At 42.9% G+C, this 16,645-nt stretch overlaps 1 pseudogene; it reads left to right on the top strand.

The window, feature by feature from the left end:
- The first annotated feature begins 7,217 nt into the window (after positions 1-7,217).
- On the top strand, positions 7,218-8,024 carry LOC146776259 (uncharacterized; annotated as a pseudogene).
- The last annotated feature ends 8,621 nt before the right edge of the window (positions 8,025-16,645 follow it).

Genomic DNA, 16,645 nt, shown 5'->3' with positions numbered 1-16,645 from the left:
GCCCTCATCCAATCCTGCAATAGTCCGACACACAATAAAGGATCAACCCTTGATCTCATTATCTCCAAAGCTGACGTCATACAGGTGGACTCGATCCAACCATGTGACTGGTAGGACCATCACATCATTGCCTTTCATATCAAAGAAACCACTAAACTCAAGTCAGCGCAATCCACAAAACCAAAGAACTGGAAAAGAGACTTGAAAAAAATCAACCCCAACTCACTACCCTCCTCCAGCTATAACCTGCTCCAGCCCCCTTTAGGCACCTCTGACGTCCATGATCTCACCAATCACTATCTCAACGCTATCACCTCGATAATTAATGAGGCAGCCCCTCTGCAACTTAAGAGAGCTCCCATTAAAGATTCCAAGCCCTGGTACAACGCTCTACTTAATGAGGACAGACGAGCCCTCAGGTCCTTAGAACGCAATTGGAGATCAGACCCATCGGCTCACCACCTCAAAATGCTTAGGAAAAAGAGAAATGCATACTACAAACAAATTAAGCGCACTAAAGCGGACTTCCTCAGCCATCAATTAGACCAAGCTAAAAACCGCCCAAAAAAACTCTTCGAAGTACTCAAAAATCAATCCAAGGAAGCACCCCAACGGCCTCGAGACGTAGCTCGCCCACAACCTAACTGTGAAGAATTCTCTACCTTCTTCAATCTGAAGACTGACAACATCATAAAGGATCTCCTTAATGACCGACTACTACACACTGCTCCTCATACGGTAATTACCACCTCATTTACACCGGCGCCATGCCATTTCCCCCCTAAGCCTTGCCCTGAAAACGAGGCAGTATGGTCTTTGAGACGTACACTGAAGACGCCCTAGGCAAGATTCTCAACAGCCTGAAACCGGCCAATCACATCACTGACCCTCTCCCGGCTAATGCAGTCAAAGGCCTTTCGCCTTGGCTTCTTCCACTTTGGACCAAAATCATTAACAGCTCACTTCAACAAGGCTGCATCCCAGACTCCCTCAAAGTAGGCCAAGTTTCATCTATCCTAAAGAAACCCACAGCTGACCCTACTGACCTTAACAACTACCGTCCCATTTCCAATATTCCCACCTTGGCCAAACTGCTGGAAAAATGTGTACACCGACAACTGACCAATCACATAGATCACTTTGACCTCCTAAATAAACACCAATCAGGCTTCAGAGCTGGTCCCAGCACTGAATCAGCCATGACACACATTATTGATGATGCATTACAAATCCTTGACCAGAATGGATCGTGCCTACTCATCCTGCTAGACCTCTCCTCAGCCTTTGATACGGTCAAACACCAGAAATTATTATATCTCCTGGAGGATAGAATGGGTCTGTCAGGCACAGTGTTAAAATGGTTTACATCCTTCCTTCATAACCGTACACAAAAGTTCAAGGTCAACAACGCGCTTTCCAATTCCTCTCCTGTAACATTTGGGGTGCCGCAAGGGTCCTCACTCTCACCGACCTTATTTAACTTGTTCATGGAACCTCTCACTGAAATCCTGCAGACATCCAATGTACAATTTCATATGTATGCAGACGACACACAACTATATCTCAAGATCAACTCCCTAGAAGACATTAATATGCTCAACTCCACACTCAAGATCACCCAGTCTTGGCTATCAGAAAATCATCTCAAACTCAACGCACTAAAAACAGAATTCCTCCTCATAGCACCACCGGCCAAGATCCCCTTAATGCATGACTTGATCAAACAGCTCACCGCTTTCAACGTTCAACCAACTATCGTGGACTCAGCAAAATCCTTGGGGATCACTCTCGACAGCAACCTCATGATGCAAAAACACATCAGTAACACTACAAAGAGAGCTAATTTCCAGATAAATACCCTAAGGAAGCTGAAACCCTTCCTGCCAGTCGAGGACTTCAAGTTGGCAGTTTAAGCGCTAGTTATCCCTTGGGTGGATTACGGAAGCGTCTCCTTATGTGGCCTCCCAAAAGCTGCAACTGCGCCCTTAAGAGAGTCTATCAACGCTGCAGCAAGACTCATCACTGGCTCGAAAAGAAGTGCACACATTAGCCCGGACTTAAAAACCTTGAACTGGCTACCATTTGAAGAGAGAATCCACCTAAAAGTTGCGTGCATGACTCATACAGCCTTACAATACAGCTCTCCCAGCTACCTCGCGCAGAAACTGACAATCTCTAGTGGTCTAAGGTCTTCTAGGAGTGCTGAAAACCTCTTACTGAAACCACAAAGGTTCAACAAAAAGAAAACTTATAAACGATCCTTCTCAGGGATGGCGCCCAAAATATGGAACACTCTTCCCCCTGAAACCAGACTGAATGCCTCCACCGCCGCTTTCAAAAAAGAAGTTAAAGCACTATCTACTCAGACCTGATTTCTTTAGATCCTGTTATAATATACTTCACCATGCTTTAATCCTCCTACTATATTTGCACGAATTATGTTTTTATATGATTGTTACTTGCATACTTTTGTTTGTTTTATTTACAGCTGGTTGTTATGTAAAGCGCTCTGATATCCGCAAGGATCTTGTTCGCGCTCTATAAAACTTTCAAAATAAATAAATAAATAAATAATTACGGCTGGACTACCAGGCCGTTACTCCACGATGTAGGTAGGTAAAAGTTTTGGCCCATTTGGAAGCCACATAAAATGCCAAAATAGAGGTTAATACATATAATTAAGAAGTTTCCTAACATATATGGCTTCCCATATAAAGGAGGCAACATTAAAACACACATTTTGTTCCTTCAAGAAACATAGATATAAATAAGCATCACTGTATTTCCAAATATTACTAGCTAAAAACATTGATTTTAAATACAATTTCCAGATCACAGAATAGGAGCTACAAAAAAGGATAAAATGTATTGTGTTTGAGTGGATCTTCCATCTTCCATCACATGGGCATATTTCAACTGCCACAGACCATTGTCCAGCCAAATACTTTCTTTTAAGACAAAAGTAGCATTTATAGGCAAACAAACAGTGAAATACAGCATACACATACAATACACACAGCCACCTGAGGTCAGGGTTCTAGTGTTCAATAGGCAGGTCCCCGAGTATCATTTCCCTTTCAATAGCTGTAATGGTTATTCCCCATTCACAATAGGCGACTTTCATGTTATGCCCCACTACTAGTTAAAGTCTCAGGTGTCCAACTCCCACTTTGATAAAAGTTAAAAGTGTTCTAGCGCCCGAAAAGATATGCAGTAGAAAGAGTTCCCCTGGGGTTTTCAGGCCTTGCGATCAGTCATACCTGCTTCTCCGAGAAGGGTGCGACTGGAGTCACTGTGAGGAGTTGCCACAGCTGCATTTGGTGAGTAGCACTCACGGATGGTCCGGGGCAGCGGGTTGGTGAGATGGTAATTTCCTCTGATCCTTCTCACATGTGAGGGGGTAGGGTGCTCAGGTTCTGATCCTCAGTCAGGGCTTGGGCCTCCTCACAATGACAGCTTGAACTCAGCAATGGTGCTTGTCCTTTCCGGGGACCCCAACTGGCAGCAGGGTCACCAACCTTTCTCTGCACACTAGTGATGGCTCGATCAGCACAGCAGTAATCTTCATGGTACCCCACCTGACATACGGGGTCGCTAACTTCACTCTGCACACATGCTATGGCCCTACAGCATGGCAGTAATCCTCACGTTAGCCCCACCTGGCATATGGTGTTGTCAACTTCACTCTGCACCTGAGCAATGACCCGATCAGCACGTCAATGATGCTGAGCATGGCTAACTTCATGGCGGCCCCCTCCTGCATATGTGGTTTGAGACTTGAACCTTGCAGAGCTATGACCTGATCATAGTAGCACCCGTCTCCTCATACATTGCTAAAGGGATCCAATCACCCGAATCCCCCACTGGACCTCACTCACTCCAGTGCTCTCCTCTTCCTCAAAGGGCACACTGGTCTTGACAAGTAGGCAGACAGGCTCCAGGGGCAGGTGGTATTGAAAGTCCCTGGGTGATGTCCCCTCATCCAGCTGGGAGACTGACAGGCATTAGCCTCCAGTCCTGGTCACAAGCTGAATTCTTGCAGAGCTTCCCCTCCTCTCACAGCACAACTCGCTGCTTGACAGTAGACAATGTTGGTGGCCTCAAGCTCCCTTTCTTATAGTCCATTTCCAGACATCAAATGTGTTTTAGTGTCTGAGTGTTTGAAGTTTGTGTTAGCTGTTTGCCTTCTTTTGAATTGCCCTCTCCTCTGCCCTGCCCTTTCTCCAGAAAGCAGTCTGTCACAGCAGGAGCGACTCCAAATCTGATAGCCCTTAACCACAGGCTATGGTAGTGGCTAGAGCTTCACACCTGGATGTCAGCCATAGTAATATATTTATCAAAAGGTTATCCCATGGCCCCAGCCCTGCTCTTTATGATTCTCCTATCATCAGCCTTTCTCCTTCATGAGAATTTTCCAGGCCCCTTTCCATTGACTTCTATCTGAATTAAACAGCACCATTTGACGTGTACTGAACAGCCTGGCTCTTCTTTCTGCTGTGTGTGTGTCACACCCAGTTACAGTAATGCAGCAATCCACAAATCTGTCTCGGGGGGCTTCCTCTACCACCGCATTCTCCTCTAGTCAGCTCTGGTCTTCCATAATGGAACCCATAATCTTCCATGTATTGTGCCATTCACAGGGACACATACACCCAGCACATGCATACAACACAGGTGCTGCACAGAACTGCATACTAACTTGATGTAAGCAAAGGGTAAGTTAAGCACACAGCATCAGAGTTTTGCATAAGTGAGCCTCTAGGTCTCACTCCAGTGACACAGGTAAACAGGTCTGTTCACTTCGACTGATGCTGCCACCACTGCCCTCCTGCTACGTAACTCCTAGCCATGGCAGTAGAATCTCACCAAAATGAGGGTAGAACTTTGGGAGATCCTCCTGGTCCAACAAAACTGCAATCCTTGAGACAGCCCTATGTCCTTGTGCACATGCATAATCCTTCTTCACCCAATACAACAAAAATCAGCCCATGGAAATCATCCTTCAAAGATGTTCTTATTTTCCTTCTTCATGGCTGGAAACTACAGAAGAGTGCTTCATATTCCCTCCTCGCTGAATTCTACTGTAAAATTCCTTATTAGTGGTGGGTAACATCTGGATCCCTAAACCATAGAGGACCTGACTATCCATACCTTCTCACCCCCATTTCTCAGCCATTCTGTTGAATCTCAATTCCTGATCTCACTAAGGAATCATCTTGCTTAAAGCAGAGAGGAACCCACTATCATTTTCTACTTTCCTTCTGAGCAACTGTGACAGACATGAAACACTAACCCTACTTATCTTCCTGCATGTAGTCTGCCTCCTCCACCAATTACCGTGAGTAACCCACTGCATCTATGAACCATCTATGAACTATGAGGGCAAACTGCTAACCAGAATTAGCTGACATCCCATCATACATTGCTACTGCTTCTCACTCCTTTCTACCACTGCACTGCAAATTACATGCCTTCCTTATCATGGAGCGGGACAGAAAACATAGGGTAGACTGGCCTGTAGGGAGCAACATTCATTCTGTGCTTCCTCTGCTATCAACGATCCTGTCGACTTGACTGGCTATGGATCAAATCTAGCTCTCCTTCTGCAATGGTGGTTCTTCCTTAGGCTCTATGCCTGCATGAGTCCAGAAATTTTAACAGCTCAGCAAGCATCTTTGCTGGATGCTCAGGGGAGGGTTAGACCCCCAACGATCTTCCTGCTGTCCTCCTGCAGCGCTCCAACCAATACCCATTATACAGATTGGCAGCCATCTTGAGAGAAGCTCTCCCTCACTTGTCTCCATTGCAAGGATATATTAGTTGAACTCTCAAACTAGAAGCTTATTTTTAAACCCCAGGAAGCCAGCATTGCCCCATTAATTCTCACCTGATGACTTACCCTCTTATAATGTTTTACAACCTGGCCCCCTCACACACATTGACACTTGTCCGGAAACTATAACTCTGTCTCTGCTACAAAATGCTGATGTGATCTGATTTAATTGTCTCCTATTGCCTGTTAGGCTGGAGCTCTGATATACCTTGAATCTTTTCCTCATTCCGTTGGTGATATGATTACCAAGGTAACCCGCTCTGAACAGCCAGATGACCCCCAGTGTGACAATCTGCCCATCATGAAGGATCACACAGACAATTCACTGGGACATTTAGTCAGCATTCTAGCTTCTAAGGATGCCTATGCCCCACACCCTTCACCACTTCCTTCTCTTACAATCAAGAATACCTCAGCATTATTATCATCCAGCATGAATGAACACCCGGTTGGTTTGTTGCTCTTGAATTACATCTTTAAGTGAGACCATAACTTCTACCCACAAACAGTTCAAAATATGAATCTAAAAAATTTAAATACACAATAATTAGGGACCTCTCTCAGGTGCTGTTATCTGTCCATACTCACTGAGACAGTGGGAGCAAAAGTGACTGATGCCACCAACTTGTTTACAAACATATCTGTCGAAACCAAGGCATGTATCTTTCCATCCACCAACATATATGCCCCATTCATATAAGCATTATGAACTTAACCTTCTGTGCCAACTCCATACAGCCATCAACACATCTACACTGTTAGACCTGTCTGCCTGAGAGTGGTAAGCACTGTTCCCAATAATGCCCGCGCGCACTTCACTACCCCCGAGCGCGCAGTGCCATGTGTGGAGCTCGCACAGACGGCACATCCCGCGAGAGTATTTGCGCCGCCGCCGCTTTTAATAGGCGCACGGCACGAAAAACGAGCATTTCCAGATTGAGGAGGACGGCGGCAGAAGTGACCACTTTGAAGTGAACACTCAGGAGCGGAGGTAAGTGTAATGTGGCCAATTGCTGTCCTTTTGTTTGTCCTTTTGTTTGTGCTGTGTGTGCTTCTGTATTGCCCTGAAGTGCACGCACTGATTGTTTGCTGTATTATTTGATTAGTAGAGCGAGACTGCGGGGGAGATTAAGTATTCATGTTAATTGCAGCCCCTTCACGAGCTGCAATTAACATAAATACCTAAATAAAAAACTGCTACATTTAAGTTTGAAAGGGCAGGGCAGTGGGCAGAAAAATCCAGGTAATTACACTCTACATTTTTCCGGCGATGCCTCTGTATTATGTGACAGATGGCAATCATGAGCATAGGCATCAACTTTAGCCATGTTCCTTTATTTTGCAGGCTTTGTTGCATAGCAGGCTAAACCCAGTTATCACAAATATGTTCAAGCGCAAAGCTGTACCTTCTGCAGAGTGTGATGCTTCACCACAAAGGAAGAAATGTTGCCTTGTATTCAAGGAAGAGTGGATGAAAGAAATTATGGAGGCTGAGACACAGAAATCACGAAGCAAGGTTCGCGTGCAACTTGGGGAACTATTTCAATACAGTCCAGACGTGGGCTTGATTTGCAAAGCATGTGCCGAAGCCAAGATTGTTGGGGACTTTTCTACAGGGAAGAAATGGAGTGATTGCTGGAAACTGGATTACCTGAAGCGCCATCTAATTAGCAAAGTTCACAAGTCTGTCATGGTGATATTGAGAAACAGAATTGCTGCTGCCAGGTTTGGTTTTGGAGTGCGGGCAATGCTGACAGAAACTGCCACTGACAAAGCAACTAGAATGGAAGTAGTAGAACGACAAAGATCCCTGCCTGAGGAGATAAAGCTTCTCATCAACAATGTGTTGCTGGCAGTCAAGATGAATACTTCAATGTTATCTGTACAAGACATCCATGACCACCTAGCTTTGTATGTGAAGATACCAGACAGCTGGAGGAGCAAGAACTATGCCTTTGAGTTCCTTGAGGCCATCAATAGCGTGATACACTGTGAAGGTATTGCAGAACTTCGTAACGCTTTGTATCACACATTGATAATTGATGAGAACACAGATATTTCTGTTACAAAAATGCTCATCCTCTACTTCAAGTTCTGACCTGTAACCTCAACAGAGCACAAAACACTGTTTGGGGGCATAGTGAAGCTGACTAGTTGTAAATTAATGCTGAGGCTATTACAACTGCTGTGAAAGAATTCTACACTGCCAATGAACTGGACCTCATGAAAATGGTCATGTTCACATCCGATGGTGCGTCTGTGATGCTGGGTAAAAATAATGGTGTTGCTACTCGCCTTAAACAATCCATTCCCCATCTAGTTGGGCAGCATTGTGTCGCTCATCGAGAGGATTTGGTAGTTGATGATGCCTGGAAGTGTTACAGGTGCATTGTCCCGTGCACGTCTCCTTCCCTGTCCACCTTGATTTGAACACATATCAGCAGAAACAGAGTAAATGGTAATATAACACTGGTATCTTGTAGAAGGCATCCTGTTAATGTATGTATTTCTTCCATTTCAAATCCTGGAATAACATCCTGTTCATATGTGTTTACTGTAAATTATGTTCCTGTATTATGTCATGTTCTTAAACTGTGGCTCTATCATGCCATAAGTAATAGAATAATGTGCAGTTATTCCGTGCAAACCCTGGGCCTGAAAGACAGTTGGGCCACACCCAGGACCACACCCAGCACCTGCTTAGGAGCCTATTTAAACCACTCCCCTTCACTATTCAGTGCTTGGCCTCGTTGCTTAAACACACTTACCTGGCTCCAGCTTTTCCGATCAGCATCTCCTGCTTGACAGCCTTTCATCAGCTTTTAATCAGCAATTTCCTGGCTTCCTGGTTCCGGGCTGAGTCTCCGGTCCGACGTCTTCTTCCGTGTCGTGTTCCCTGAAAAGAAGCAAACAGAGAAAACATGCTTTAAGGTATTTTTTGGAAGACAACTATCCCACGGTGCTTTCATTAGAACTTGGAACATTTGTTTTAGAACTTGGAACATTGCTCTTTGAACTGCGCAAATTATTAGAACTATATTTCTTGGACAGAAGGAAAACACTTAATCTCGAGTGTTACGGCGAGTTTTCCCGTAGTACCCAGAAACTATTGACATTTGTAAAACAAAGAAGATTGTGCCTTTTTAAAAGTGTGAAAATAGTTATCGCAAAGCAAAGTTAGCCTTAAGAATCACAACAGCACAGATGTGGTTTTGACTACTATTATTTTGAATGCAGTATTTTGTTCCTTTATGGCAGAAGGTTGTTTTGGCAGCATTTGAACTTCTGTGCACTCAAGGCATCTGATCCTAAGCTGGGCATATAAGGAATCAGGAATCTATGCTGATGAACAACGAACTTTTAAATCTGAGACAGGGTTCTAAGGACCTCATTACTTACATGACCACCTTTAATCGCCTCTTATCTGAAACTCATTGGCCTGAAGAGAAACATATTTCTCTTTTTTATAGAAGTTTAAGAGATGATCTAAAAGACTCTTTCGCCCATATTGTAAACTTGCCGGATGATTACTCTGAATTCTTGGATTTGGTGGTAAAGCTAGATCACAGACTTGGAGAAAGAAAACACGACAAACCCCGATTTGACACAAGACTCATTTCAATCAAGCCTGAGAAAAAAGATGTTGACGACAAATCAGAACCCATGCAAAAAGGAGGTCTTAAAGGCCCATTGACTGCAGAAGAGAAAGATAGACGAAGAAAAGGAAATCTTTGTATTTATTGTGGCAAAGCAGGGCACTTTGCTCGAGAGTGCCCAATAAAACCCCAAAAGAAAAAAGCGATAGCTAGTTCACCTCCAAATTCCATTAAATGTCTCAAATGATGTAGAGATCGCTCCTTTGGGAAGTAATAACATCAAGATATCTCAATATGCTACAAACACCATTAATCGTGTCCCTCGCCATATGACTATACGACTTACTGTTATTATTTCGGACCCACAAAGGTATAGTTTGTCTGTTTTAATTGATTCTGGTGCTACAGGGAACTTTTTTGACATAGCCCTGGCCAAAAAATTTGGCATCCAATCCATTCCAAAAGCAGAACCAGAGCCTGTAAGGGCAGTTGATGGCTCTGCCTTGTCCTCTTGTTTGATTTGTTTCCATACCCCGCCTTTGATACTTGTTGGAGAAAATGGTCATACTGAGCAAACCACGTTTGACCTTATTGACACCCCTACATTTGGAGTCATTCTAGGAATTCCTTGGTTAGAATTGCACAATCCAAATATTGATTGGGTCCAAAGGACTGTAACTTTGGATTCTGCTTTCTGTAGAACACATTGTTATAAAGAGACACAAGACCCCATCCGTCCATTATATTGTGCTTCCACGCAGGAACAAATTACTACTCTACCAGAACAGTATGGAGACTTCTCTGCAGTTTTCGACCCAGTTCAGGCCACGCAATTGCCACCCCACAGGGTGTATGATTGCAGAATAGATCTAGTGCCCTGGGCAGTTTTGCCTTGTAGTCGGATTTACGTCCTAACTGACCCGGAGACGCAATATCTTAAAAAATATTTAGACGAATTGTTGCAACTAGGTTTTATTAGACACTCCACATCACCTGTCTCATCACCACTCTTTTTCGTGGCAAAAAAATCTGGAGATCTCCACGCATGTATTGATTACCGCTCAGTAAATAAGGCTTCGATAAAAAATCGTTATCCTTTGCCCCTGATCTCTGTATTGTTAAACCAATTCAAGGGGTCCACCATTTATACTAAATTGGACTTGCGGGGGGCCTATCACCTCATCCGTGTCAAACAAGGCGACGAGTGGAAAACCGCCTTCTGCACAAAATTTTGACTTTTCGAGTACACAGTAATGCCGTTCGTATTGTGTAATGCTCCGACAGCATTCCAATATTTTATTAACGAAGTGCTACATGATTTTCTGGATGTCTGCGCCATCGTCTATATAGATGATATTTTAATTTACTCTAAGAATGAAGAAGAACACATCCAACATGTTCGTGCCATCCTACAAAGACTGCATGAACATTCTCTATATGCTAAATTAGAAAAATGCATATTTCACACGAACACAGTAGAATTTTTTGGGTTATTTCTTGTCCCCTGAAGGGATCACTATGGATCCAAAAAAGGTAGACGCAATATTTAATTGGCCATCCCCTAAATCAATAAAAGATATTCAACGAGTGTTGGGTTTCGCAAACTTTTACAGACGGTTTATTGCCCAATTTTCTGAAATTGTCTCACCTATAACCCAGTTATTGAAAAAAGGAAAAACGTTTTGCTGGACTGACAATGCTGAAACTGCTTTCAAACAATTAAAACAAGCATTCACCTCAGCCCCTATTCTGTGTCATCCAGATCCTGATCATCCATTCTTTGTGGAAGCGGATGCTTCCCAGACTGCTTTGGGAGGAGTTCTGTTACAAAAGAATCCTAACACAGGAGACCTACATCCAATAGCATACTACTCCAGAAAATGATTACAGGCAGAACAAAACTTTACAATAGCAGAGTGTGAACTGTTAGCTATTAAGGCTGTTTTCACTGAATGGAGACATCATCTTCTAGGGGCCAAACATACGATAACCATCTTCACAGATCATAAGAATCTCCAATTTTTTACGTCTGTTAAGGCTCTAACTCCCAGACAGATGAGATGGTTACTATTCTTTAGTGATTTTGATTTTATTATGACCTATCGTCCTGGTAAACAACAATTGCTATCTGACATGCTGTCCAGAATTAGTGAAAAAGAAAATAAAGGAAATTCCACCACAGCACCTAGCATCATACCCAAAAACAAGATAGTTGCCCTGACTCAGGTTGATTCGTTCTTTCAAGACATTAGGACAGCATCTCAAACAATTGATACACAAAAATGGTTACAAAACACCAGGAATTCCAAAACAAATGGCTATCTATTTAATAATAATAAGTTGTTTATTGCATTAAAAGAATTGAGACAACAAATCATTGCCTGGCACCATGAATCAGGTTTAGCAGGACATCCAGGTTCACACAAGACGTTGGAGTTATGCACAAGAAACTTTTGGTGGGAAAACATTCAAGATGATGTCCGGGAATTTGTCAAATCATGTCCAACCTGTGCACGAAATAAAACCCAACATATTGCACCTGCGGGTTTGATACATCCCTTACCCATTCCACCGGTACCCTGGCACACTATTAGCATGGATTTTGTCACTGACCTACCCAAAGTAAATAAATGCACAACCATCCTGGTAATTGTAGACTTACTATCCAAAATGAGTCATTTTGTTCCACTCGCTAAATTACCCACAGCCGTGGAATTTAGTACTATTTTCCTAAATCACGTGGTAAGGTTGCATGGTCTGCCCAGTAAAATTATATCCGATCGAAGACCCCAGTTTAACTCCAAATTCTAGAAAACCCTGTGTACTCAATTAGGAATTGATGTGGCATTAAGTTCCGCTTTCCATCCACAAACCGATGGACAGACTGAAAAAGTTAATCAGTACTTGGAGCAAAGTTTACGTTGTTTAACATCTACTCTGACGTCAAGTTGGGAAGAAGCCCTCCCATTAGCAGAGGTTGCATACAATAATAGTATTCATTCTGCACTAGGGTGTTCACCATTTTATATTTTAACTGGTCAGCATCCAGGGTCCCTTCCTACCTTATCTTTGTCATCCACGATAACTCTACCATCAGTCTGAGAGCGTCTCGCTCAACTACATACCATGCAGGAGAAAGCTAAATTATGTCTTGCTAAGCAAAAAATACAGGCCATAGTCCAAGCAGATAAACATAGGTCGCCCGAGCCTGTGTACAAAGTAGGAGACCTAGTCTGGTTGTCCATGCGAAAAATACAGTTAGAAGGTCCTAGAAAATGACAGCCCATATTTATTGGACCATTCCCAGTGAAGCAGGTTATAAACCCAGTCACCATACAATTACAGTTACCAGATGATCTTACAATTTATCCCACTTTTCATGTGTCCCTAGTGAAACAACACCATCCCTTAACAAGGAAAGATACCCCTCCACCTCCAATTATCATAAATAATCATCCAGAATTTGAGATTCGGTGTATCCTTGATTCAAAAAGAATACAGGGAAAGTTACATTATCTTATTGATTGGAAAGGTTATGATGCCTCTGAACGATCATGGGAACCCGCTTCTCATGTACATGCTGAGAGAATAATCAGACGGTTTCATGCCCTCCATCCTGATAAACCACGTCCAGTTAGGTGGCCTTTGCGGGGGGGGAACTGGTACAGGTGCATTGTCCCATGCACGTCTCCTTCCCTGTCCACCTTGATTTGAACACATATCAGCAGAAACAGAGTAAATGGTAATATAACACTGGTATCTTGTAGAAGGCATGCTGTTAATGTATGGATTTCTTCCATTTCAAATCATGGAATACCATCCTGTTCATATATGTGTTTACTGTAAATTATGTTCATGTATTATGTCATGTTCTTAAACTGTGGCTCTATCATGCCATGAGTAATAGAATAATGTGTAGTTATTCTGTGCAAACCTTGGGCCTGAAAGACAGTTGGGCCACACCCAGTAATCCCTGGGCCTGAAAGACAGTTGGAAGCCACACCCGGTTTGCCACAAACCCTGGGCCTGAAAGACAGTTGGGCCACACCCAGGACCACACCCAGCACCTGCTTAGGAGCCTATTTAAACCACTCCCCTTCACTATTCAGTGCTTGGCCTCGTTGCTTCAACACACTTACCTGGCTCCAGCTTTTCCGATCGGCATCTCCTGCTTGACAGCCTTGCATCAGCAATTTCCTGGCTTCCTGGTTCCGGGCTGAGTCTCCGATCCGACGTCTTCTTCCGTGTTGTGTTCCCTGAAAAGAAGCACACAGAGAAAACGTGCTTTAAGCTATTTTTTGGAAGACAACTATCCCATGGTGAGTCTGCTTACATTAGAACTTGGAACATTTGTTTTAGCACTTGGAACATTGCTCTTTGAACTGCGCAAATTATTAGAACTATATTTCTTGGACAGAAGGAAAACACTTCATCTCGAGTGTTACGGCGAGTTTTCCCGTAGTACCCAGAAACTATTGACATTTATAAAACAAAGAAGATTGTGCCTTTTTAAAAGTGTGAAAATAGTTATCGCAAAGCAAAGTTAGCCTTAAGAATCACAACAGCACAGATGTGGTTTTGACTACTATTATTTTGTATGCAGTATTTTGTTCCTTTATGGCAGAAGGTTGTTTTGGCAGCATTTGAACTTCTGTGCACTCAAGGCATCTGATCCTAAGCTGGGTATATAAGGATTCAGGTACCTATGCTGATGAACATAACTAAATGCTATCAAGATTGTTAAACTTATTTAACAGTATGTTAATGATTGTATTGTTTATTGCAGATTGCATAAATCGACAAGTAGATTGTTAGATCAACCCAAAATTCTGTTGAAACCTACATAGTCTGTAGTTAAGAATTATTGGAGACTTTTGGTTACAAGTTTATGATAACTGTAAGAAGATACTGCCTCACAGATATACACATTGTTTATCTTCTGTGTTTTGTACTTAGGAGTCTAGTAGAAAACTCAAGCCACTATCCAGTTACATTCCTGTTTATTGTATCCTGTGAATACTCAAGCCCCCTGAAGCCCTGGTCCCCCTAAAAGAAGACCGCTGGAATCTTCTTGTTTCTCTTCTCTTGTCATCCCAACCCCTTTTCCCCCCGAGACTACTGGACTAATCCGAAGTTATATCTTGGTATCACGCTGCTAGTTTCTAGAGGGATTGGGGACCAATCCTCTCATCGTTCACATCGTCATCAAGGTGAAACAATCTGGAGCACAGGTGAGTGCCTCGTAACAGGAAGAGGGTTCCAATGATTGAAGAGATGGAGACTTTATTGAGGACTGTCTACACTGTGTTCTCCAGATCTCCTGCAATTAAGTCCAAGCTGGATGAAATGGCATCGGTGACTGATTGTGAAGTGGTCTCTTTTCGACCATTGAATGAAGTCCGGTGGCTTTCAAGGCATTTTGCAGTTGGTGCACTAATTCGGAATTATGAGGCTGTTCTTAAGTACTTTGAGCATGAGAAAGTTGAAGAGAATGATCCAGTTGCTAAATATTGTTACAAAAAGCTATCCGACTCAAACTACCGTATTTCCCTTGCAGTACTTAATGACACTCTGAGTGAATTTGCATCTTTGTGCAAACTGTTCCAAGAAAGTTATTTGAAGCTGTTGAAGCTGTACAGTATGCAAGAGCAAAGATTGGCCAAATTAAGGAACAGTATTTGGGGGACACTGTCTTTTGGAGCAGCAATGTAAGAGATATGATAGTGTTGTACAAGGAAAGGCAAGAGTTCGACAGTGGGCCTATTATGTCTTTTGTTTCCCTTCTTTGTGAGCACAGGCAAAAAAGGTTCCCTGAAGATGAACTGAAAGAATGGGCAAGTTTTGAAATCCAGGCAATAGCAACACAATCACATTTGATTTTGGGACTGAGAATATACAAAGACTTGATGAAAAGTATAAAAATGTCTTGGTCCTGGGTGATTGTGAAACACCAGAAGATGTTGTACGACAATACAGAGATTATAAATATGTGGTGGCAGAACATGTAAAGGGTGGGTTATTTACCACCTTTAAAGACATGGTGAATTTCACTGTACGCAATGCTGCTCAGTATAGTGTGATGTCTCAGCTTGTTGATGTCTGCGCAAAATAATCAAACATCTAGTGCAGATTGTGAACGAGGATTCAGCCTCATGAATACTATGAAGAGTAAATTGAGGAATAGACTGGAGCAGAAGCATTTGGATATGCTGATGAGGACAAAGGCCTACCTCTGAATGGGAAAGTTGACCTTGATAGAGTTTATCAGCACTGGAAAAATGGCAAGGATCGCCATGAGAAGCAACCCTGTCACCCATCTAGTGATGCCACTTGACATGTCTGAACGGCCCTCTCCCACAGTCCATGTTTGCCTGGATGTCAAAGTTTTACAAACTATCTCTGGCGGGATAGCCCAACATAGCTTTCGCATCAAATTGTAAATATGCTATGTAATTTTGTAACTTATTGTGTATATGGGATATTGTATAGGCTCTCAACATTTACCATTTACCCACCCAATGAACAGTGCTCCAGTTAAGAATATTTAGTAAAATCTAATGATGGTACCACCGTTGGAGTCTTGTGCTTTTCTAAACCTGAAGTGTACTTGCCTGTGTAACCAATTCATGTCATGGCGTGTTTATCCAATTTGCAAACCGGCCTTAAGACCCTTAACGTGGTGCTGTATGTGTGTAAATGCACCATCTTTTCACTTTTTTAAGTAAACGTTTGGAGTGACATTTGGCACTGCACACGCGCGCGGTCTGGTTCCTGGCGCACATAGCCATGGTTGCAGTGCACAGAGACCCTCCACTGCCGCACACAGAGGAAAAAAATTAGAGGGAACATTGGTGGTAACCCCCAAAACATTTTGCCTTCCTCCTTCATTTTTGCTGATCTCGGTTTTGCTGGCCGTAAGACTGTGTGTAATGTTTCACTGCTTGCCAGTCTTAAAATGCATGTGCTCACTCCTTAAAACAGGGCTTATCCCCAATTGGCATATTTAATTTACTTATAAGTGGTACTACAGGTACCCAGGACCCACTTAACTAGCTCTTTCAAATATATTTCAGGCCTGCCATTGCAGCCTATGTGTGCACTTTTAAACTGCCATTTCAACCTGGCAACTTAAACCTTTTGCCAGGCCATGGCCTTCTTTTTAATACATATAAGTCACCCCAAGGGTAGGCCCTAAACAGCCCACAGGACAATGTGT

This window comes from Triturus cristatus, chromosome 12 (assembly GCF_964204655.1).
Source record: "Triturus cristatus chromosome 12, aTriCri1.1, whole genome shotgun sequence".
Taxonomy (NCBI): Eukaryota; Metazoa; Chordata; class Amphibia; order Caudata; family Salamandridae; genus Triturus; species Triturus cristatus.
The sequence above is the reverse complement of the archived record's forward strand: the minus strand, read 5'-3'. Positions and strand labels throughout refer to the sequence as shown.